Genomic DNA, 25,319 nt, shown 5'->3' on the forward strand with positions numbered 1-25,319 from the left:
ATTTCGAGTGCGATAATGGGCGAAAAGTCGGGTAAGGTCCATAGGAAAGTTTCCTACGATCTACCGATTTATGCTTACAAACACATGGCCGACCCGTAGGGACAATAAAAAAAAAGTCCCGGAACTATCCTTTAATTCCTGAAGCCTACCTATGCAGTGCCTTAAACATACCCTTTCTAGTCTCTCACATACTCCTCCACTCCCTGAACTCGGTCCCCTTCCCCCTTCCCCAACCCATTGTGAGTGCTTGCAAAGCATCACTTATCCACCACTCTCCAACCACGTCTAACAGAATATCCGGCCAGCGAATTTCACATTAGCGGGAACTGTAGCATTCCATAGATTTGCAAGAATATCCCTGTCACACCAGGATAGCTGAGGCCAGATTACAGAAACGTTTCACCGGTGCAAGTGCAAAGTTACACGGTATTAGCACAAGGGCAAAGTTTGCCCTGGTGCAAAAATGCATCGACAATGTATCTTTTTGTACTAGGGCAATGTTGTCACTGTTGCTTATACGATGCCAAACTGCACTTGTCATGGTGCAATGGTTTTCTATTATGCCCCTGTGTTTTTAGAATTAGGGCAAACTTTGCTCTAGTGCTAATACCGTGTAAATTTGCACTTGCACCATGCAAAGTTTCTGTACTATGGTCCCAAGAGGCAATTAAGTTTGTGTGCATGCTTTACAAACATACACATACATATCTGTGAAACACAAAGGACCCGATTAATGGCATTTTTGCATGGTGCAACGTGAATTTTCACTGGTGAAGGTCACTTTGCACTGCCAACAATTCCACCCTGATTCATGAAACAGTTCAAAGTGTCTTTTTGCCCTGCAAAGTCACTTTGCACTGCAAAGATACGCTTGGCACTGCTCCACCCTGATTCATGGAGCAGTGCAAAGTGTATTTTTGCATGCATTTGCAAAAAGACACTTTGCACTGTGCCATGAATCCAGGGTGGAACAGTGCAAAGTGACTTTGCATGGCAAAAATACACTTTGCACTGTTCCATGAATCAGGGTGTTGACAGTGCAAAGTGACTTTTCACAGTGCAATACCTTCCATGAATCCGGCCCAAAGCCTATGTCAGAAGAAAACATGACATCTTTGTACTCTAGAAGAAAAAACTGAGTGGAAAGATATGATAAGGGTATTAAAATACCTTAGAGCTATTAATGCATTAGAGGAGGCAACCATACCACTGTCATTATGACTATAACGCAGGGGTCTGCATTGGTCAGCTCTCCAAATATTTTGGCCTTCATTCACTCCCAAGAGCATTCATTAATAACTATATTGCCTAAGCAGATGGGATTTGCTGTCTAAAACATCCGGTGGGCGATGGTTGCAAGTGATGTCTCAGGAGATGATAACTTTGAGTGAGATCTCAGGAATACAACAAAGCGATATGTGCATGAGATGGCTTCATCACAGCACTGTATCATTTTGTGCTGCAAACTAGTTGACCCTTTTCCCAGTGCTGAGTGCATGGACCCCACAATGAGCAAAGAGGCTGCACACATACATGCCTGCCTAACTTTCATAGGGCGAGTTTAGCTGTGTGCCGCGCCGAATATAGACATCTGTGAAAGATTGAACAGGGGCCTGCAAACGACACCACATCCCACTTCTTTCCTCCTTCACATTGTACTGGCATGGTGTCCCCCGTCACCCAAAATGGCGTGAACTCCAATGACAACAAGCATTGGCAATGCCAACGGTTTGGGCTTTTGTGTAGGCATGGGAAAGGCACTTGCTAGCCCCTTCGGTAGTGCTATTAACTGCCAGTGATGGTAGCAGGTACAAAATAGTGCGAGTACATGGGCATCTAATAGCAGTGCCTGACAAATGTCTAATACCTACACATTAGCCAAAACTGTTGGCTTTGCCAGTGCTTCTTATTAACAGTAAAGGACCCACTTAGTGCCTACAAATCGAGTGGCTGGAGGGGGACCTGGTTAAGACATTTTTTATTACACCAGGAGCGGTTTACAGCTCCAATTGAGTCATTAAATCCGAGAAGACTGCTTTGAAAAAACACTGGCAGGCGCTTGAGGCTTCATTTAATCGAGCTCAAAGAGGTCCCACGAAGACGTGTTTTGGGAGGGGAGTGGCAATCATTGGGTGGGAATGGCCAAAGGGATTAGCATGGCTCTGGGCAGTCACTGGTTGGGCAAATAACCAAAACACACCTGAAAGAAAGATGTTGAAAATAGAGGTAGCTTCCGCTTTATCTTGTGAAACTGTTGGCTTGTGCAGCTATGCTACACCAAACTCTATTGCTGCACGTTACAGACACATATTAAGCATCATATTAAATCCATGGGTTGTTTGTTTCAAATACTACTTATGTGTTTCTTTTTAATTGCGAAACTAATTACGTTTCTTTTAAAATTAAAGACAGATGGCTATATGGTTTCCATTGTAGTTAAAAAAAAAAAAAACTGTTACTATTCGATAATTAATTCTAAATTGTTCATTTGAAGTTAACATGTACTCGAACTCCCAGAATGCATTTGTTTGTTGATTTACTGGACGGGAATTATATTTTTCTGGGTAAATGTAATCATTTAGTCAACTGGTTGATCTAAAAATACACATATTGCACCTTACTTTCGTTTTTAAACGGCATTGCAGTCATTCCGCAGATCACTGTACGACCTCTGCCGCTTTAATATCTGACCGAGAACCTCCCGTCTCCGGGTGGGTCAATTTTCTGCGGCGGGAACTTTGAGGGAGGCCTGTTTTCAGAAGTTTGCTGCTTTGTCTTTTTTTTTTGTGGTAGTTTGCAGCAACCTGGGAGGTCTGAGCAGGCCTGTGTTTGTAGGTCAGGGTTCTGTGCTTTGCCTTTGCTTCGCTTTCGTTACCTAGGTGTTAGTTTGAGACCGCACTGTAATTAATGGTCTGATACTTACCGGTAATCTTCATTACTCCTAGTCCTACTCTTCCTCATCACAGGACTTGCCTCATGAGGCCCCTGCCTCCGACACAGGACCTTCTTCTATTTCTTTAAATCCCTATAACACCTCCCCCACATCCACGTCACTTAATTTCATATTACCAAGCCGGAGCATGGGACCTTCCCCACAGGGAGGGTGAGGAGGGTCGTCAGTACTGTGACGAGGAAGATTAAGACTAGGAGTAAAGAAGATTACCAGTAAGTAATGAGAGCATTACCTCCACGTCCACTCTTCCTCGTCCCAGTACATACCTCATGAGGTATACCAAAGCAGCAACGGGGAAAAAGGTCCCAATGAGACACAGAGCCAAAAACAGTGCAGCAAAACACACCCCCACAATAACTCTTAATTCACAACCCCACAGACAAAACTCCAACCCTGAAGGAACCAACCCCAGAGTGGGAGAAACTCAACTCATAGCGGTTGATGAAAGTACTTAGACCAGCCCAGGTGGCAGCCATACAAATCTCTTGCAGAGAAACACTCCTTGCATCGGTCTAGGAAGCCGCCAAACCTCTGGTGGACCGACCCCTGAACATGCGCAGGCACAGGCAGGCCAGAAGCCACACAGGCCATGGAGACCACAACACGGAACTACCGGCAAATGGAAACCACAGATGCCTTACGCCCAGCCCCAGCCGGACCAAAAGCAATCAGAAGACTATCAGATCGGAGGAAAAGAGCAAACCTAGCCAAATACTCCAACACTGCCTGCCGGATATCAATGTTATGCCAAGCCACCTCCTAGCGTGTTTTCACATCATGATAGAAGGCAGGGAGAACCAGATCCTGAGAGGTGTGAAAACCAAGAAACAACCTTAGGGAGAAACTTCGGACCACACCTCAGCACCACCCAGTCTGGCAGCTCCCTCAGGAAAAGAGGATGACATAACAGAGCCCCAATCAGGGGTGTAGGAGACCCATAAAATCTGGGGGGGACAGGGGACACCTTGGTACTTTGCTTTATTTATTTATTTATTTATTGTATTTTAGTGAAAGAACTTGACTTTTCACAAAATTAAAATAGCAGTAGTTATTAAATCACATATATCATCACTGTATAAAACAAGAGAAAAGAAGAAAGAAAACAGAAGAAAATTAAGAAAAAGAAAAGCAGTTCAGAGTACAAAATCCTTCAATTCTGTCGTATTCACCATTTTTTTAACAACACAAACACAATAGTTTCAGTGTGTTTAAACATAATTGGTTATTATAACATAACACAATGGCATTTATTTGGGCAACCTCAGGAATAAAGCACCAATTCTATCCCACTCGCAATCAAACCTGTGGACCACATGATCGATAGATCTTTTATGTCTGCCCCGAAAACACCTACTCTCAGGCTCCCTTCACTGGGGCGCAAGCTAGGGGGAAACCAGCCAATTTTACGCCATGAGGGGGGCGGGCTCTGTCTGCTGCGCTCCTCTGAGCAGTTTCTGCAGCCACAGGACTGGAGTGGCTGTCGCAGCTACAACATCTGCCCCAACAGGAGTAGCCACCCAGCCAAATGTGACTTGCACGGATCCCCTTACGTTACCAAGAACAGTAAGTTACTTACATCTGGTGACGATAGTAAAACGACTTGAATTTTTGTATGAAAAACTGCAAGAGACTTTTGAAAAGGACAGGTTGCTTTCAACATGTATTAGTGGTTGCAGGAACAAATCTGCCTGCAAAGGGCCTAAACTGATTTACCACTATACGTAATGTGCACACCTCCTCTCAGCCACAGCCACTGTCTTTTCCTGTTATCATGATTTATGAAATGAAACAAGAGTACGCCCCTCAAGTTTCTCAATTCATGAAACAGTTTAAGAGGGCAGGATTCCTTCCCTGAAGTGCCCATCTTCCTGTAAATACCAGAACAAGCAACTTGGTTATTGATCTCAGTCGAATCTCACAATAACTCTTCACTCAACCACTACTCCATGCTCACACACTAGGGTGGGGACCTCTCTATAAGCTCCACTGGAGGCACCAATGTTTAAGCTTTAAAATACATATTTAAGGTCTCCAAATCCTTATTGGAATCATCAACCATGGGAGTGAAGCAAACAAGGTCTCCTGTTGATACTTAAAAAGCTGGTCTCGCGCAGCAGCATTCTCAGTGACTGTTCGCCTGACATTGCTGCAATTAGATAAAAGAACCAGAACCTGTGTACATTCTTATTGGAATATAGACTCTGTGCGCGCCTGGCTTCTGTTGAGTTGAGATGTGCCGGATGTGCTTAGGACTGGGAGTATCTAAGACTTCATAATGATAGGTGATGTGACAGCCAGGTGAGGGGGGCCTCTGCCAGGTCGGGGGGAGGCACTGCCAGGTGAGGGGCCTCTGCCAGGTTGGAACATCTCTGTGTATTCAGTCCAATAGACTTATGGCTTGCACAAGTTCAGTGTCCTGAATGAAGAGGAGGGGTCACAATGGGAACACTCCTTTTGTAGTCAGTTATCACCCTACTTGCTCCCCATAAGGTGCATGCTGCAAAACACACATGCACAAGGGAGCACACGTATGTGACTGCAGTCAGAGCAGTAGGAAGGCATCTACCGCAGCGTGTGCCCTGCGAGGCTTGGGGCAGTCTGCCGTCTGGCATCCACCTCAAGACGGCCCTGTACATGATCCGCCATGCCATGACGTTTGCATGTGTCAGAATGTAAGCAATCACATTTTGCTTCGTCGCTAGCCAGTAGCAGATCAAAAAACTATGACTACACTGTGCGCAGTGCCCTAAGTAAAGTGGGGCGGTTGGACTTTCTAGTATATAGAACAGAACATCAGGACTCATGCAATGGGAGATTGTTTTGCCAAGGGTTGCTCCTAAGCAGAGGACATTGCATTGTTGGTGGGTGAATGTCTTCTTTCCATAAACTCTCCTCTCTCAGCCCAAGTGCGAGGCCTGGCAGTGGCTCACAGCCAAGCTTGGGCGACAGTTCAGCCAGCCCTTAGCATTCAGTGTTCTGGGGATCCCAGTGCCTGTCCTGCGGTGGGGGACAGGCAAGCACAGGCGGGACAGGGTTCATCCAAACCCTGGCCCCGGGCAGAACCCACCGGGGCATGGGCCTGTTCCAACGCCCAGTTTGGAGCTCGAGACTCATCCCATCCACAGCTGTGCCAGAGAAGATATTCAGGGTTCTACTTGCCATCTTCCCTAAAGGAGGGGAGGCCTGAGGACATCTCAACGAGGGGCATCAGGGCACCCAATGCCAATGAGGAGAGCAGGGATAAATGAAGGGGATGTTGGTCATCGCCTTTCTGGCGCTGTCAAGTTTCTCTTTAGTTAAGAACGATGCAAATACCACTCTCGTCACCATCATTAGCAGCCGATCGGGCTTTGGGGATTTTTTGGCATGGTGAACGAAAAGAGGTCCTAATGGCTGTTTAACGTGTGCCTTATTCTTTTAGTGTGCAGCTGACATGAGGAATGAAGGAAGGAAAAGGACGGAATGAAGGAAGGAAAAGGAAGGAAGGAAAAGGAAGGAAAAGGAAGGAAGGAAGGAAAATGAAAGAAGGAAGGGAAAGGGAAGGAAGGAAGGAAAAGGAAGGAAAAGCAAGGAAGTAAGGAAGGAAGGGAGAGAGGAATGGAGGGAGGGGGATGAGGGAGGAAGGAAGGAAGGACATTGTTTACCCACTGTAGCTGTCTGAAGTTTGTTGCACGCATCACTGCACAGGCTGCAGAGCGGCACAAACTTGGGGAAACTGGGGGTGATAAATGTCATTGTATCCCCCCACTTAAAATTGTGGGGGGGGATTTGTCCCCCCTGTCCACCCCATGTCCTATGCCCATGGCTCCAATCTCCCTAAGCCTACGGGAAGAAGTGATGGCAATAAGAAAGGCAGATTTCAGTGTAAAATGTTTGATATCAATCTCGGAAATGGGCTCAAAAGGAGGCCCTTGAAGGAACCGTAAAACAAGAGGGAGGTCCCAAGGGGGAAGCCCTTTATAAGTTCAAGGAGAGGAAGAAGAAAAACCCCGGAGCAACTTCCCCACCAACACCTCCCAATCGAAGTGACCATCAGAGTTCCCCAAAAGGAATTTGATGGAGGCCCACTGAGAGCGAAGCGTGGAAAAATCACCAGGCCCTTGCCAAAACCCTTCCTGGAGGAATTAAAGGATAGCAGGGAGGCCAGAACGCAGGGGAGGGATCCCAGACTGCCCATACCAGTCTCGGAAATTGCCCCAATGCCTGCCGTACGCCTTCAGAGTGGAAGGTATAAGAACATTCATTATGTATTCGACTACGGACCTGAGAACCCCAGAGATATCAGCCTAGACCGTGCAATAGCCACACTGTCCATTGTATTTGGCGGACTTCCAACCACAGATCCCCTTGAAGCCAAGGTTCCTGGGACCGAAGCTCCAACAGTGAGGGGAACCAACACCGATGGGACCAGAACAGAGCTAACAACAACACAGTCACCCTGGACACTCTGATGCGCTGAACCACCCGGGGCAGAAGGGGAATAGGCGGAAAGGCATAAAGGAAAACCCCCAAGCCCATGGTACAGAGAAGGCGTCCACCCCCCAAACCTCCACTCGGTCTGAAACTGAGAGCAGAAGAGGGGAACTTTTGCTGAGGCCGGGGATGCAAACAGGTCTAGAACAGGGGTCCCTAATCTGACACAGATCTCTGTAAAGACCAAGCCCGACAGGAGCAGTTCCGCAGAGGAGTGAAACCGGCATCTGAGAAGATCTGCTCAAACATTGTCCACCCCCTTGATATGTGAGGCCACCAGAGACACCAGATTCGATTCCCCCCAGGTGCCTATCAGACCTGCCAGAACATTCAAGGAGCGGCCGGAACCCCTTTGGCAGTTGACATATACCAAGGCCGTTGTATTGTCTGTTCTGACCAAAATCGCCGACCATCCAGCAACACCAGAGCTCGGAGAATGGCAAACAACTCTCGCCAATTGGATGATTGACGAGGTTTATAGTGATAATACCGAAAACAAAAATCTCGAAAACAAAAATCTCGAAAACAAAAGGCCGAAAAAAAAATATCGAATTTTTTTATGACGTTTTTTTCTCAAAATGGGGGGGTTCCCCCCCCAACCCCCCTTTTTTCTATTTTTTTTTATTTTAACCCTTTTTTTTTACTTACCTGACCCCAAAAACACATATAAATAAATAAATAAATAAATAAATAATTCGATATTTTTTTTCGGGATTTTGTATTCGAGATTTTTGCAGTTCGAGATTTTATTTTCGGTATTTTGACCGACCACCGATTGACGACTCTCCCCAGATCTCACAACCCTTGAGCTGAGAGGGCCCCAAATGTAGACCCCCCAACCCAATCCGCTGGAGTCGGTAGTAAGAGAGGCCACAGGAGGAAGGACCATGGACACCTCAGCCTGTAGATTTGGAACCCCAGCCACCATAGCAGGGAGACCCGCAGCACTGGGGACCCTGAAATCAAAGCTTCGAAAGCTGAGTGTCATGATTCCTGCCCCTCATGTCCCCAGCCCTGCAAGATGTCAGGCTGGAGCCAGGCCACGATCACCTACATGGCCCTCAAGGGCCTCTTCATCCCTCCAAAGATCCACTTGGAGTCAGACTTGGCGCTTGTGGCACCAGACTCACTCACTCCCATAGGATAACATTGGGGAATTGGACTTGTAGTGCATTGATGGGGACAAGATGGAAGCCCCACATATTTCAGTTCCCAGTGCAGTCTAGTCCTTTGGGTGTGGTTCAGCTCAGAGACACCTGGGATACCCAGAGACTATTTAAGCCATGCCCAGGCTGAGAAACATGCTTTGTGTTTTCTGCACCTGCAGCGTGACACTCACCGTGTTCGGATCGGTCTCCAGTAGGCCTGCATCTTTCTTCTGCGCTCAACTCCTGCAAGAACAAGAACACCGTCAGGAACAACCTTACCTTACGGCACTTCTGCCCATCATTCATCGCTCCTTCTGTTCTGCAGGCATCTTCGGCGGTGTCATTCCCATCCCAGCACGCCGCTTCCTAAGAAAAAGTGAAAAAAACTGAAAAAAGGCATTAGTAAGCATTCAGCAAATCTTCGCTTAGACTGTACGAGCTTAAAACTCTTACCTGAATCCAGGCGCTCTGGAAGAACTCAGTCTCCGGAACTTCTCATCCATCTGCAAGAAGGAAAAGACATTCCAGGTTAGCGTGAAAACATCTAGAGGCGCAGCATACCGCGCTTACTCACCGCATTTCTTCTTCATAACCGGCATCCACGCTGAAAACGTCGCGGCACCTAAAAGACACAGAAAAAGAACTCAGTTCAATACAAATACGAAAGGGTCACATCGCTCATCGCCCTCTCACTCAACTTCAGCGCTACTCATCTCAGCAGCACATCGCCATCCCCAGACGCCAGCCATCATCTAAGGAAGGAAAGGAACGAAGATAGAGAACTGATCAAAAGACTAATTATACTTAGCTGTCAGACTCTTGCCAGTGAAGTAACTAGGCAGCAACGAGCCCGCATCAATCAACGCGCCCCTGCACTGAAAGCAGGACGGAGAGCACACTTTCCAAGAAAACAAGGTGAGCTGTGGATCAAAGGGAAGGGTTGGACACCGGGGAAGAAGGTTTCAAGCACACAGAGACAATAGGGAGTTAAACTCTACCAATCCTGTGTTTCAGGCCCAGTCTCCAGTCGAGTAGACTCCAGGGAAGGGTTCGAGGTCGTAAGAGGTCAGAACAGGCTGAGTGATGTCCCCGTGGATACCAGTTGAGCATTACACTGAGTGGTCGGGAGCCAGTGGGAGAGAGGATAAAACACCAGGGGACTTAACTGAGGACAGGCCCAAGGAACTAGAAAACACGCAAGACGCGACATGCCCCATAACTTCAGCAACAGGCAAGCTGAGACTTACTGTCTTCTGAGAACCCTGTCCAGAACGGTAAGCAAGCGACGACGGACCCTCTCTCCATCCCCGGGCAAACCAGTACCCCAATGAAAACTAGATCCTGAGAAGGCTCCAGCTGAGACTTCCGCCAGTTCACTATCAAACCCCAGTTCCGCAATTCCTGGCAAACTAAAGGGAGATGAGGCAGGACACCCTGCCGACAGGACTCCTCGACCAACCAATCATCAAGGTAGGGAAAAAAACTGCACTCCCTGCAGATGCAAATGCCCCACCAGCGGAGTCACTAGCATGGAGAACACTCCTGGAGCTGATCACACCCCAGATGGGAGCACTAGGAACTGAGAATGCTGTGATCTCATCCAATCCCCCCTGCACAACATCCAGAGTATGTTCTGCAAAGCCTCCACATTGAAGCGTTCCGTCAGGATGAAGCAGTGCAGGACCTCGAGACACATAAGCAGGTGACACATCCTCGAAGGCATAGGGACCAGGAGCAGCCGCAAGTAGAAAACCTGACCTCGAACAGGGAGAGGAACGGGCAAGACGGTAACCCAGAACAACAATTTGGAGAGAACGGATCCCATGGCTAACTACTTGGTCCGTGAGCTGGGTACCAAAGTCCTAACCATGCAAACCTGGACAGCAGGAGACAGTAACGGCAACTGATAACCCCCTCTGGAAGGAGCCCAGTACCCAGGAAGCCGAACCCCACCGGTCCCATACACATCCGAGAAGATAGAGATGAGGAGCCAGGGAAACCACCAGTCACTGCATTTGCACCAGAGGAAAATCACAGGACATTGAGGCAGGCCTGAGCTGCAATATAACAGCATGCTTGTCAGCCCCCAAAAAGATCGGACCTATCAAAAGGTAGATACAGGACAGCCCCGTGGTTGTTTCTGGCTGTTTGTGCTTTGCGCAGGGGCGTGTCAGGGGATTTCCGCCCGTCACCTGCGTATACGGTTACTTTGTGCAAACAATTCCATGAATACGTGAAGCGCGCAGAAAAACTTCACGCAACGGCTTGTGCAATGACATTCTCGGTATGCGGGCATTGCTGCACCCTTTTTCATGAATGAGGCCCTTAATCTGGACTTAAACCTGGTGAGGACTGCGGGTTGCTAGATCCATAAAAATGTTACTACAGGTAACTCCAACTGAATCCTGACTTACTCCAACTTACTCCTGACAGTAAATTATAGTAACATTTTTGTAAATCAAATAGACCACTGCAGGTTTAAGCCAAGAGTTACTTTGTTGTAAATCGGCACGTTAATGTGACGCAGAGAGGACTTGAATATGGCCATTGTTTTGCATTTAGCATAAAACCACGGACTGAAGAAAGGATCTATCTTTCAGTCCAGCGAAGGGATCATGCTTTTACGATTGCTCATGGCCCGCCACTTCCTTTCCTGAAAAATGCACTCAGATGAGAAGGATGCAATAAACATTTATTTACAAGTTAAGGGCATAATCTTTTTGGAGGTTTCCTTATTTGTCGGAAGGAAGTAAGACAGAGCGGTTAAGGTTGGGCCGAGGTCCGAAATGCATTGGCATACATACACTATATGGGTCTGTTTTCTCTGGTTTTGAATTATTACAAATAATCTGACTACAGATGAAGATATAAAGTTGGATAATTCTTATTGTAACTGTATTTGAAATCAAGTGATGTGATTCGCTGTTGTAGCATTGATGTGAGCATGCAGTTCTCTGAAAAATTATTTTCCGCCAGGATTCTTTAGGGAACTCAGATGAGAAGGAACCACATCCTTCCATTAGCCCCTTAAGCACTCCCTTCTGCACCCCCTTTTTAAGAAGCCTTCTGCCAATCCTTCCTCTACGGCAAACTATCGCCAATCTCCTTCACTCCTTTCCTGGGCAAACTTCTGGAAAAGCTGGCCATCTCCCAGCTTAATCTACATACTGAATCTGTTGGTTGCCTCCATGACCATCAGCCTGGCTTCAGAGCAGACAGAAACACGGAAACTGCTCTTCTGAACACCCGTGAAGACTTGCTCTCCAATCTTGACTCTAACCTTGCTTCTGTCCTCATTCTCCTTGATCTATCCTCTGCTTTTGACGCGTTCAACTACGCCATCCTGCTAAATTGTCTCCGAGACAACCTAGGTATCTCTGGTCTGGCCCTCACCTGGTTGACCTTTCTCACTGATCGACCCTCCCATGTCCAACATGGGTCGTTCCTCTCTTCTATCTCTCTCTACTTGTTGTCTTCCCCAGGGGTTTAACATCTCTACCATGCTATTCAACCACTACCTGGCACCTCTGGCCCACCGCATCACTACCTTCTGTTCTAACTTTCAGTGTTATGCAGATGACACCCAGATCTCTTTCAGGCTCCCGTCAGCCTCGACTGCTCCTTCTCTCATACCTGACTGCCTGTCCACAATTCAGGAATGGTGTGCTGCCAACAATCTGTGCCTCAATGCCAGTAAGACTGAAATCCTCCTCATCGGGACTCCTGCTCCCACTTTCCCGCTCTCTCTCTAGCGGTCGACTCTGGGCCCTCTATCTGCTCCTTCCAGTGATGCTAAGAACCTTGGTGTTATCTTTGACTCCACCCTCTTCTTCTTTCCTCGCATCTCTGATGTCTCTGAGAAGTCACACTTATCAGCTGCACCTCCTCAGAGGCATTATTCCTTTTCTTACTTTTCCCCAGAAGCTCACTGTCTCCAGAGCCCTGGTCCTCTCTAGGCTGGACTACTGCAAAAGCCTCTTTGTAAATCTATCAAATACACCCTCAAATGAATGGAGGAGGCCGGACATATACTCTGCTGTGCAATCCACTCCATATAGGTTTCTGCCAGATTAGGTTACTTATACAGACACAAATAGATGGGCAAACCTTATATGTAATGGCGCTGGATTCTGTTCGATCCTCCAATAAAAATCAAAATTGGCAACAAACATAATGTGTATTGACCTTCTTACAAACATAAGGCGTATTTTTGCCCATCTATCCGTGTACTTTCTCGCCTTGGAAATTTCGATGCTTGTCCCAAGCAAACCTTGTACTTGGCTGCAGGATCAAATCAATTCTTCGATTAAACTATAGCACAGGGGTCTGTAACAAGTTTTATGACACGGCACACTCCGCTCAGAGACTTCTACCACTGACACCGAAGGCGGCGCACAATAAACACGCCCTTTTATTTTTATTTGAACCCTGGATTCTTGGTTTGAAGAGGCCCCCAACCCATCTCACACCCACTTTGACAAACACCCCGTGGTACAGTGGACTATGAAACAGGCCTTTGTGTAACAATGAAATATTTATTAATTTTTTTTAATTTACAGAAAAATCAGAGCAGAATAAATTAGGGCAGCAATCACTAGTGTGGTGACAATACGAATGCAAAATGTTATAATACAATTAATTGAACTTTCTGACTTCATCTGCATCAACTTTACACAGAAATGAAAACGAAATCACTCTTTTTTACAATCATGGATGGCACTTATGTTATGCACTCCCCCTGCAGCACTTTCTCAAACACCTGCTAACTAATTTCTGTGTGGATAGAAAGCAGTGGTGAGGAGTCAGCAATAAGAGGGTAAAATCAGTTTTTAAATCCGACCCACCACTCCAGAATTGGAGGTCAAAGAAGAAAATGAAAACCTTAAGATTTAGCAAAATATCATGCACGGATTGCAGTTTTTACTTGTAGGTCAGTTTACACTTGCGGTGGGATAGATAGAATGGAAATTTGTGCGGCTCTGCTAAAGAGGCAAGGATGCTTACAGACTACCGAGCAGGGAGCTAAAGCAACATGAACACAGGTGAAAAAATCGATTTTGGGAGGAATGCAAAAAAGTGGCAGAATTGCAATTTCTTATTTCACTCGAGCTTTAAACTAGCAAACAGCTAAGGAAATGGGCTTAGCAATCAAAATAGGAAATCAGTTTTTGTGATGGGGAACAAAGGTACAGAACAGGTAGGATACTAAGGTAAAGGGGATACTCTTATGGGGTGATGATATGGGTTTTTTATGGGAAAAAGGCAAATCAGTTTTTAGAGAAAAACACAAGACAAGGGCAAATTTGTTTTTTGATGCAAATGGACTAGTTTTACCAAGACTATATTTTAATGGCTATATTATTAAAGAGAGACACTGCACGCAAGGGGGTTAATTTGTAATTTTAACCAGTTCGCACCGCATACCTCCTTATAGGGGAATTAATTTATTTCAAATAATCCTAAGGATTTACCCAAATACTTGAAAGAAATGGAAAGGCAAGATGCTAACAAGTATGAACTAACACAGATTCTTCTAGAGAAAGGGTAAACAGAGGATACTAGCAATTCGGGAAGTGACCAGGGTTTTTATGGGTTATTATAGGATTTTAACAAAATGCAAGGGAAAAGAGCAGGATATGCAGTTTTAGGGTGCAGGGTGATGCTGATTCTTTTTAATTTTTTTTATTTTTTATTATGTTTTTTTCAAACCTTTTAAAAAAGAAAAGCAACTACCAAGTAACGTGATGCACACAGCACGAAAATACATGTTTTACATCCAGATCCATAGATGAATCACATCTTTCATCAGCAGGGCGCACTTCTATACATCCCCCTCAGTTAGAGGGCAAGCTTTGTGTCCAAACGATCTTTTATGACGCGAAGAAAGGAGACCAAGGCATATAACACAGATCTATTTGACCCGTCAAACATGGCTCTCCACCAATCTTCGCGAGAAACAAGCTGAAATCTCTCTGTTACTGGGCCAAAGATGATGTTTCTTTCTTGTTCTAGCCCAGAGCACGTAATTGTCAGATGCTTGAGAGTTTCATTTGTGGTTTTGCAGAGTCGACACACTAGATCGGAATCATTTGACTGGGACCAAAAGCATAGTCGCTCCTTGGTAGGCAGTACATTGAGCCTAAATTGTAAGTATATGGTTCTAGACCACTGATCCGGGAAACAGGCCAAGTATTCTGGGAGGCGGCCGTAAGCTCTCGCCTCTTCAGGAGCTTCTTTCATTGTTCGTGATTCCGATCTTAGTTTACAAGTGTTGATTCAATCTGTTCTCCACAGCTTCAATTTCGCAGAGTCAGGATTTTCTAGCAAGGTTTGTGTCGTGATGTCGTATGTGTCGAGAACCTCACGACACAACTCATTCCATTGACACAAGATTGTTTGGGCTTTTTCGGAATCTGGATTGTGAAGTATTGCAATTTGTGAAGGCGGATTCATTTGTATAGTTTTCCTGAAAAGACTTAAAAGATTCCAGGCAACTCTTGCTTGAATTGAGATGTACCTATCTTACACATGCTGTGGAAGTCCCCTTAGGGAGGTGTAGAACTTTGGACCAAAAGATGTTTTCAAGCAAGTTCCACACCTCGTGCCCACAGCCAAATGCATTTTCTCCACCATATATCAGGGATGGAACCACCTTTTGTTTGAAAAAGGTTACCGTGGGTTTTAGGGAAAATGTACCAAATGTTTTGTTGATCAGCGACGCCTGGCATGCCAACTGCCGGCATTTGCTCTTCGCTGTCTCTACCCAGGGTGCGTCATATCTACTGGCACTGATTCTCATCCCCAGATAGGTGGTGTTCTTCACAATCCTGATAGGTTCTTTGTCCAGGTACCAGTTGAATTTCTTCTTGTTTCCTTTGGAGCCCTGCAGTTTTTCAAAAACAAGAATTTCACATTTCCCCTTGTTGAGACCATTCTCTGTTAGATACGTTTCCACAATGCTCAGTTTACGTTGGAGTCCTATTGGTGTTAAATCCAACAGAATAATGTCATCTGCATAAACCAGGTAGTCAATGGGTGTACCATGTATTTTCGGTGGAAACGTAGTCAGTCCTTTGAAAATGTCTTTGATATCTGATATGAACAGATTGAAAATGCTCGCTGCTAGGGGACAACCTTGTTTAACACCTGTAAATGTGTCAATTGGGGCCGATAGATTACCCTTAAGGTCTAGTCTGACCCTGATAGAGGTGTTTGTGTGGAGTTCACGAATGGCAGCCAACAGGGTAGGTGGACAGTTCCACTCGCTCAGTTTCCCCCATAGTAGGTCTCTATTTATACTGTCAAAAGCCTGAGATAGATCAATTAGTGCCAAAAAGATCTTAGAATTTGACCGGTGGGCTTCCATCTTCAGTAAGTTTAGCAGTAGGAGGTTAACGCAGCATCCCACACCCTTGACAAATCCTGTCTGTCTCGGGTCCACACGATTACATTTAATAGACCATTCCAGGAGTTGTTGTTGGAGAAGGGAGACATACACTTTCCCCAACACATCAAGCAGGGCGATGGGTCTATAATTCTTGGGGTTTCTATGGTCTCCTTTTTTGAAAATCGGTATGATCACTGCCGTTTTCCATGATTTAGGGGTCTTACAACACTTGATAATTCATTGAACAAAATCTCGCAAAAGACTGACCATTCTTCCGGGTGATGTTTGATAGAAAAGTTTGTGAGCCCGTCCGGTCCTGGTGCTCTAGAATCATGCACGTTCTTAAAGATTCGTAAGATATCTTCGTAGTCAAAGGTGAGTTCCCAGTGTGTTAGTTTTGGGGATTCCCTTTCTTTGATACATTTGTCTTTGCGAAAGAGATCAGAATAGAAGAAAATCCACTCTGTCTCTAGGACCAAATTTGCCTGCAAAGAGTATTGTGGAGCAAGGTTATTATTTATGAGTCTCCAGTAATTGGCTGGATTAGTGCTCGCCATTTTCAGCAGCATAAGCTCTGCATCATTTTGTAACATGATGGCCTTGTGAGATTTGAGCCAGTTCTTGTAGGCTTGTTTGAGTTTTCGTGATTGCTCGCTGGCATTTGTAGAGAGGGATTTTCGCATCTTTCTCAATTGCCAACGCAGAAGTATTTTTCGTTGAGAAATCTCAGGATCAAATTTGTGTTTGCATATAAATTCAGTGTTCCTTGGATTTTTCTTCTGTTCTAGGTATTGAGTCAGAAGGTGGTTGTATTCCAAAGCTCCTGAAGACTGGTAATCCGCCGAGATGAGAGATACCTCGACAGTGTCGAGGTATAGACGGATGCGACCAGCACCCGTTCTGACTGCATAAACCCAGCGCTCCTGATTTGATCGAATATGTGTAGAGAATAGTAGAGTCACCATATCGTGATCACTATGAGGCATTTCTGTAACTACAAGACCATTGGTTCTCATATGAATGTTTCCAGATACCAAGATGCAATCAAGTGTTGAGCTTAGGTCTCCTCTTCTCCATGCTGGGGCCGCTGGGATATCCCCTGGTGTTTCTTACAAAATACACTTGAGTTGGGTAATTTGGACAGCCAGCCAGGTCTCTGGACAGCGGGGCCTTGGATCTGGTCTCTGGGCAGCGAGGTCAAGAGATCTGGCCACAAGGACGGCTGGGTCATGGAGGGGAACAGCTGGGCAAAGTCTGGCCACTGTGGACAGTAGGATGAATCAGCTGGGCAAAATGGTCTGGTCACTGAATTCTCCTAAAGGGGCCAGCAGCCTTTCTTCCTTTTTCCCTGAATTATTGGGATGAATGTGGTTCTGTATAGGTGGTTCTGGATAGGTGGTTCTGGGTAGGTGGTTCTGCCTGGATCTGGGTCAGCTACCTCTGGACCTGGTTCTGGAATCTTGGAATCTTGCAAGGTGAATTTTGAATGTTGAATATCCTGTGCCTCTCTGTCTACCCCCTTAAGTAGGCAGCGTAACATCATCAGATTTTTACAATCTGGGCGGAAGTACCTTGGAATTACCCCTTGCATGGGATAAGTCAGGCTACTGATGCCCCACCTCACTTTGAGCTGATTGGTTTAGGGGAAGTGGCCTTAGTTCATGTGTGCCATTTTATGACTCCAATTGTCTCACAAGCCTCATTTTTCACAAAGTGAGTTATGAAACAAAACTCCATATTTACAATAGTTACCAACCTAAAAATCAGATAGGTAGATCCCATATTTTACAAGGAATATGCCGGTGCAAACACCAATTCTGTGAAATGTTGCATAACCCTTCGGCACGGTTTTCAGGAGACACATAACATCTAAAATTCTTCAAATGGCTACATATATGCTGACTAGTATCCGGCATGTTCTCTCCAAATTTTAGGTCTGCGCCATTTATGCTTCACTCAGAAATGCCTTTTTACTGCCATTCCATTACACCACATGCCAGGAAGACACACATAGTCTTATTTTGCTTGTCCAAAAATCACATAAAATACTGGCATAATATCGAATCGTTGCGTATTTAGGGGGCTGTCATAATGTACAGTAGCTCTTTCAAATCAATGGGGTGATTATTTCCCAGATGTGGGCGGTACTCAACCCCCCACAGCCAAATGTCCCTGCCAGGTTTGGCTTGCTCAAGGGTTTCCATGACTACCCTTCGAAGTCCTCCTGTGGATACTGGGAATGAATGGAGAGAAAATCACACCTATGAGGCAAAACCCAGGCCTTCACCCCCAATCTTTGTCCTTGGGGCAGTTCTGCCAGGCAGTCTGCAGTATCTGTTCATGTGTATGTGTGACATTGGCCCCTCTGCCAAACTGGTTTGACAGAAACTCCTGGGCCAAGCTGGGATGATTTGTCTTTTGGGGAAACAGCACAATATACATATTTCTTTAGCCTCTCTACACACATGTAAAATTGTGTTTCTGTGCGAGACAGTCTTATTTCACATTTAATTTTACAAATGTCATGTTCCTGCTTTGCCAAAATCAAATTTACACTTGCTCTTTTCCTCTCCGGTTACTGTCACACAATGCAGTTTCTTTTGCATTAACTTTCTGAAAGGCGCTTCCCTGATCTGGTCAGTTTCTGGATACATAGATGTACTGAAAATAGTTTCTTGGTAACTGACACAATGTAAGAGAGAGCATCTCTCCTTTGAAGTCCTTTGCGTGTGTTGGTTTATTTCAAAAAGTCAATCCAAGCCTTGCTGACTTAAAGCTGAATTCTTTTGCTTTTTATGGACTTTACTTGAAGAAAGCAACGCCATTCAGTGAGGCATGTCCTTATTTGATAGTATTCACTTGCAATACACGGCAGGGCTGTGTTTAAATATACAAAATGGTGTGATGTTGGAAATGAAAGATGGCACCAGTGCGAAGCAGTCTGGAATGCAAGACATTTTCTTGTGCATCCTTGAGTTTTTGAAATGATGGAACAGCAGAGCAGAGCCATTCTGTAAGTTATGTTCTCTGGATGCACATGAAGGGCAACAAAATGCAGCCATTCCTGGGGTGGCTGTGTTCAAATCTCACCCACCATGTGCTTATCTGACCAAAAGCAAAGCCGTTTTTGGGTGACTGCTGAAATGCATTTTTTGTTGTAGGGGTGTCTGCCTTAGGCCTTAAATGAACCCCACAGGTCTACTGTTCCTCCAAGCCTTCAACCCTCATATACTTATACAGACAGTAGGACCTACTAACTGCAAGTATTACCAAACCAGACTCCAAGTTCCCTTATCAGTCGACACCAAAGTTATACAAAAAACAACATGATGGTTTATCCTCTCTGCATAGTCCATCAATTTAGCTTAAGAAGCTAATAATCAGTGTTTAACTTCCTCCTTGGTTATTGTACAAAAGGTGTATCAAGAATATTTTTCTTTCTTCAGAACTTCTTATTTTCTAGCAGTTATTAGCTCATTCCTGCCAACACGTCTTTCGACTTCTATTAACACAGGTCTTCCTCAGTGCCAGTAATTCATATTCACATATTTCAATAAAATCATTGCTGCCAATTTATCCAATCAATAACAAACATAAATCATCCTACATTTTGTGTTATACAATTTTGTTATGGTAATCCAGATAAAATGATAAAATTGGTAAATATTGCAAAGGGGTATGTATCAGGGGTCTTTCCACTTGTGGGATGATGACATCACATGTGTATGTACTTTTCATGAAAACTCTGTACAAGGGATTCTTATAATGCTGACCAAAATCTGTCAAGGATCAATGGGATAGATATCATGAGCTAATTAGTGCATTAAGCAATGCATTGATATAAATAGCATTCTATTATGAAGTTCTATCCGGTATAGTAAGCTACTCATGCAGAAACATAGGCAGTGTGTGCAGCATACATGATGAAGGTACAATATTCATAATCTTGCCATGTTGAATAGTGAAAAGATAACTGCTTTCTTATTAGAGTTTTGCGTACTGTGAAGGTACCGTGATTAGCACCAAGGTCCCTTTGCGGGTCCAATCCTTTACGGCTGGTATAACCAGCCGTTAAGGTGGGAACCTACAAAGGGACCTTGTAATCAGGCGCTAAGAGATTACCGGTACCCTTACCGGTACCGGTAATCCCTTAGCGCCAGGGTCGTAATGAGGCCCCTTGACTGTTACTGAGCAAAACCATGTGGCCTAGATATGTCAGTAAAGGAAAAAAGGGGGAGCCAGACATGAAATGTCATCAGTGATGTCATCAATGACATTTGTGATGTCATCTTTGATGTCCTGGGTGTTAGTGTTAGCAGTGCACGGTGGCGCGAGTTATGGTTGATTATCTTACCATAACTGCCGAATTTCAGGGGTTTTATGGTTTTACTTTGAACCATAACGTCCCTTTAACTAAGTTTTTTCACTGAATTTCATTTTTAGTAGCGCAACCTAACCATAACGTCCCTTTCCACAAAGTTTTTTCACTGAATTTCATAGGTTTCTAGTAGCACAACTTAACCATAATATCCCTGACTTCATATACATGTAACATAGAACATACTAACCCCCTCGTAGTGATTTTCATGTCCGCGGACTACCGCCATGTCCGCGGACATATCGAAAATCTGAGCGTGGTGAATGTAAATTTAAATAGTGTGCCCCATTTCCCCTTTGAAGTTGGCTCTGAAAAGAGCCTTTTTTTTGTTTGTTTTACAGATGCTTGACAGACACCTGTTATTTTGTATTTTTTTTCTTTTTTTTTCTTATTTTACTCCTAAAATCTTCACATAACCTTCTCCAAAGCAACCCTTACATTCCAAAATAGAAAGGCATTTCCCGTAAAAGATAAAGACATGCCATCTTCTTTAAAATTAACAGCATTACTGGCATCAATATTCTCATTATTACAGAAGAACATACCAGCTCTAAGCATGAAGGCACACATGCCTCGGTTGATGACACACCTAGCAATGTTTTGCTGAAGACAAAAAACTGAACTATTGTCCCATATTGCCCTAGGTAGTAATCCAGAAAAAATTACTTTCGCATTTGGAAGGATCTTCATTACGGCTTGAACCAAGCGTTCCAAATCAGCCAACAAAGTAGGGGCACTGACGTTGCCCAAATGGAAAGCACCATAGTGCAAAACTAGCACATGCGGACTGTTCATTGTGGCCATATCCTCACAAACTTGTACAATTCCCTGTACATTGCAATCAGGCACATTGCTCCACACCACCTCCACTCCTTTCACATCAAAGTTCTTTGCAACATGCCTGCATTGAGCGTACTGTTGTAAACCATGCACAAACATATCTCCAAGCACCAACACCCTGACTTTCTCTACGTCTGCCATCTTCACCACACAGTCTCTTTCAGCACAAATCCACAACCTCGACATCTGATTGGCTGATCCGTACAGTCTTCTTTCCATGTTGGATTTCCTGGAAAAATCCGGATGTAGCACGCCCTGTCCACGAAAAGCTGCGGTGTCGCGGGCGGCGTCCACTTTACTCTCTGTGCCATTCCCTCATTGCATACAGCTAAGCAATCACACAATACAAATAACGTCCTCAGAACACCCCCATTTTGTGAATTTTCGAACATTTCAGGACAATTATCATTTCATTATTCAACATATTAACATTACAAATATTATACTTTCATCTTGTACTCTGCACAAAATGCTATGTTTCTCCATTAGTAGCTCAGTATACTAGATAGAATCACATAATACAATGCTATTTATATCAATGCATCGTTCAAAGCACTAATAACGGTATGATATTTATTGCAATATCCTTGACACTTTTTTTGCAACATTATAATAAAAATCCCTAGTACACAAATTCCATGAAAAGTACATACACATGTGATGTCATCAGTGATTTCATCAATGACATTTGCAATGTCATCTTTGATGTCCTGGGTGTTAGTCTTAGCAGTGCACGGTGGTGGCGCGAGTTATTTTTCATAGCTTACCATAACTTGCGATTTTCAGGGGTCTTTCGGCTGTACTTAGAACCATAACGTACCTTAAACAAACTTTTTTTAATATCACACAAACAATATACAAACATGGCGTGCAAAAACCAACTTCTCACAGATGGCTTTACACAGAATGTTGCAAAGTAAGAATTTATGCTCGTTCACAGTGAAGGTCAGCTGCTTCCAAGTAAGAGAAGATAAGGATGAAATTTCTGAAACAAAACCACTTTTATATATTATATCACTATGCGAAAGATTGTTCGCACACGCAGAGTCATATTTTGGGACTGCACTACTCGTAGACAATGGAATGGTAGACAATGGAAATTGCAATTGTACTGTAAGTAACCCTTTAGATTATTTCATACCAAATATAATTACAACAGCGTAGCATTAGACCGCTCAAGTTGAACTTGTTCGTTCAAAGTGGCATAATGTTTTCTACCGCGCACTATCACTGCCAAATTGATCCCCTGTCGTTTAGAGGGCTCTGAAAAAGGCAGACGACACAGGGTGGGTTAATAGAAATAATGTAACCGGTCTATAGGCGTTCAAGCGCTCTACTCGCTGTGCCACTTCACTGTAGCCTGTCAAGTGGCACAGCGAGTACAACGCTCGCTTTGACATCCGTGCACAGCTTGCTAACGCAAGTTTGAATCCCGGCAAGGCCAAACTCAGCCTTTCATCCTTCCATGGTTGATAAATGAGCACCACACACCATGGGTAATAATAAGCACCGCTTAGATACCTCACGGTTCTTAGCGCTATATGAATGGGAAAATATTATTATTTTATTATTAACATACTACGTTGCATTATCTTTGATAGCAAATAGTTTCACGCCCTAATACATAAAATGATGATTTTTAATGAAGATCGGCTGGTGAGACTAATTTATGTTTTTTAAAACAGGTATGTCGCCCCATTTTGCATATGTCACGATTTACAGACTCCAGCAGATGGGGTCTTCAACTGCCAGGTATAGGTCCAAATATGCAACTTCATGACCCTCACCATTTTATGGGACAATCGCCAAGGACCAATATGCCCTTACGCAGTACTAGCGGCTACAAACAACATACCAACCAATAGGGTGGTCTAATGGCTCGCTGTTGCAGCAACCTTCCGATTATCAGAGCGACCATTTACTGCTTTTATCATAAACCAACAGCCTATCTACCGCAAAGGAACCAGGCGTGGCTCAAAATAAACTTTTGCTGATCGACAGCAGAGACAATAGCAAATTGCTGATTATTCACCAAACATTTCATGTGAAATAAATGTACTTTACCAATTGTACAATCCTGCTGTTTACTTTTAAACCACAGTTTCATATTCCGAATTGTGGCGCACTGAGCTGTAAGCTGATCTAACACCCTCTGTACTGCAAAGGAACATCGCGTGCCTCAAAATGAACTTTTGCGGATCGACAACAAAGACAAATGCAAATTGCTGAATATTCTCTAAACATTTGATGTCAAATAAATGTACTTTACAAAATTTACAATCTTGCTGTTTGCTTTTAAATCACTGTTTCATATTCCGAATTGTGGCGCGGTGTGTTGTGACATAATATGTGTCGTCTTCCAGGTTCTGTGTAAAGTCACTTAGGACTGGAGAGGACTGGGTGCATTTGATGACGCACCCTGTAACGTCACGGAGAGAGGCGGGGAATATGAATGCTTTGATAATATCAGGCTTAGGGGTGGGAGATATGATTTAGCGTCGCAAAAGCAAGTCAGCCAGGTCAATAGCGCCAGTCATAGGATTATCACATAATGTTGGTGCACACCAGCCGGATTTATCGTTTCTTTAGTGGACAAAAAGTCAGTTGACGCCCATAGGAAATTGTACTATTAGCGGACAAAAGGAGTGGTCTTAAAACACTTTCACCCTGACAACGAAGAATACAAACAACGTTCTCAGAACAACCCCATTTTGTGTAATTGCAACCATTTCGGGACACCGCAAGTGTTCTTAGAACACATTCAACTAGACAGATTACAAATCGGACAACTGAGGACACCCCCAGTTTCTGTATTTACGAACAATTAAGTACACCGCGAGTGTTGATAGCTCATTTTTACCTTCCTTGCGAACAAAAATGACACATACTCTGTCCTCTAAACACCCCACCATTTAGTTTATTTACAAAATGTCAGAACAGCCGTGTTCTCCGCGGACAAATCGAACACAACAAAAACGTCTAGCACATAAAAAAACAAAACATTGAACCTATCTTGTACTCCCCCACGCTCCCCAAACACTCTTACACACCAACACACGGCACTAAATACAATTTTTTATCCACGTTTCACCACGCTGTACGCGGTCGACGGCGAATACAAGATGGCAGGCGCCACAGAAAATCTTACGCGCTCCACGCCCCTCGCCGTCCAATCAGCGAACACGTCGCATGTCTGCGGACATGACGCAAGGCCATGGGCCAATCGGGGTGCTGTCCGCAGAGCGAACAGGGCAGTCCGTCCGCGAAGCGAACACAGATATCACTAATTTTTTTGCCTTACGTTTTGGTCATTTTATAAAAAACTACTGGACGGATTTACACCAAATTTGCAAAAGCCCCCGCTCCTGCCGCAAATTTGGTGTAAATCCGTCCAGCGGTTTGGCCTGTGGCCGTGCGCAAAGTTTTTTCCCATTATGTCTACAGGAAAAAACACAAGTTTTGGGACCCCCCTATAACTTTCCCCCCCCTGGACGAATCCTCACCAAAGTTTGCAAAAAAATTCAGAGTGGGCCATATACTTTTTTTGCAAAGTTCGGTGAGGATTCGTCCAGAGGGAGCGAAGTTATAAGCCACCCAAAAAATGCTCTTCCTATGGAAACACCAACTTAACCATAACTACATGGACGCTACCGCGTCCATGTAATATATATATATATATCCAAACAAAGAAAAGCGAATTGCAGCTTTCTGGGCGGCACTCTCTTCAATAATAATGATCACCCGGATGCCAACAAAATGATCTCCATCAAACTGACGAAGCCCATAAGGGTGAAGCGCGTTGTTGTTTTGTTTTCTCCTGAGCTACTTGTCCACTATATTTGCTAAAATAAAGGACGTTTGATGGAGATCTTTTTGTTTGCATCCGGGTGATCTTTATTATTGAGGAGAGTGCCGCCCAGAAAGCTGCAATTCGCTTTCATTTTTTCTTTGTTTGGATATTAACGCGGCCGATCGCGTATATGGACAGGCACCCATGCTTTGCAGAACTATCAGCAATTAAGTATATATATATATATATATATAAATACACACACATAAGAGAATTGTGCATCCTGTCTTCCATTTCAAATGTAATAAAGTGTCTTCCATATTTAACACTGTGACCATCATGCATTCAGC

This window comes from Ambystoma mexicanum, chromosome 12, assembly GCF_040938575.1.
Source record: "Ambystoma mexicanum isolate Mex_15411 chromosome 12, UKY_AmexF1_1, whole genome shotgun sequence".
Lineage (NCBI taxonomy): Eukaryota > Metazoa > Chordata > Amphibia > Caudata > Ambystomatidae > Ambystoma > Ambystoma mexicanum.